Raw genomic sequence first — 445 nt, 5'->3', positions numbered from 1 at the left:
ACCTATTCGAAGTCTGTTACAGGTAATTCTTAAGCTCACGTCCACTGACAAACAAGCTCATGCAGTAAAGAAAAGAACAGAATATCGTGTCAAGTGTTATACATACTTACAGCTACTCAGCTGACAGCGTAATGTAGTTATAGAATGAGTTTCAGATTCTTCTCATTCAGTTTTCCTTTTTCACGCCGACACTTAGAAGTTGGACACCATTGTGTAGTTCGTTATTGAACATGTAATATATTTGTGGGACGTATCTACTGAAATACATTTTTTCCTACAGAAAAACATCCAGAATTTTACAGAAATTGATGTATCGATGACATACGACTATTGGAGAAAAACATTTGACTTTACTTCGATGTCAGACCGAAGTCCAGTTGGATTCATAGAAAGATGGTCTCCTTCAGGAAAGGCGACGTGTGCGATCCAGTTAGAATCCCAACAG

This window comes from Schistocerca americana, chromosome 3 (assembly GCF_021461395.2).
Source record: "Schistocerca americana isolate TAMUIC-IGC-003095 chromosome 3, iqSchAmer2.1, whole genome shotgun sequence".
NCBI lineage: Eukaryota > Metazoa > Arthropoda > Insecta > Orthoptera > Acrididae > Schistocerca > Schistocerca americana.
The sequence above is the reverse complement of the archived record's forward strand: the minus strand, read 5'-3'. Positions refer to the sequence as shown.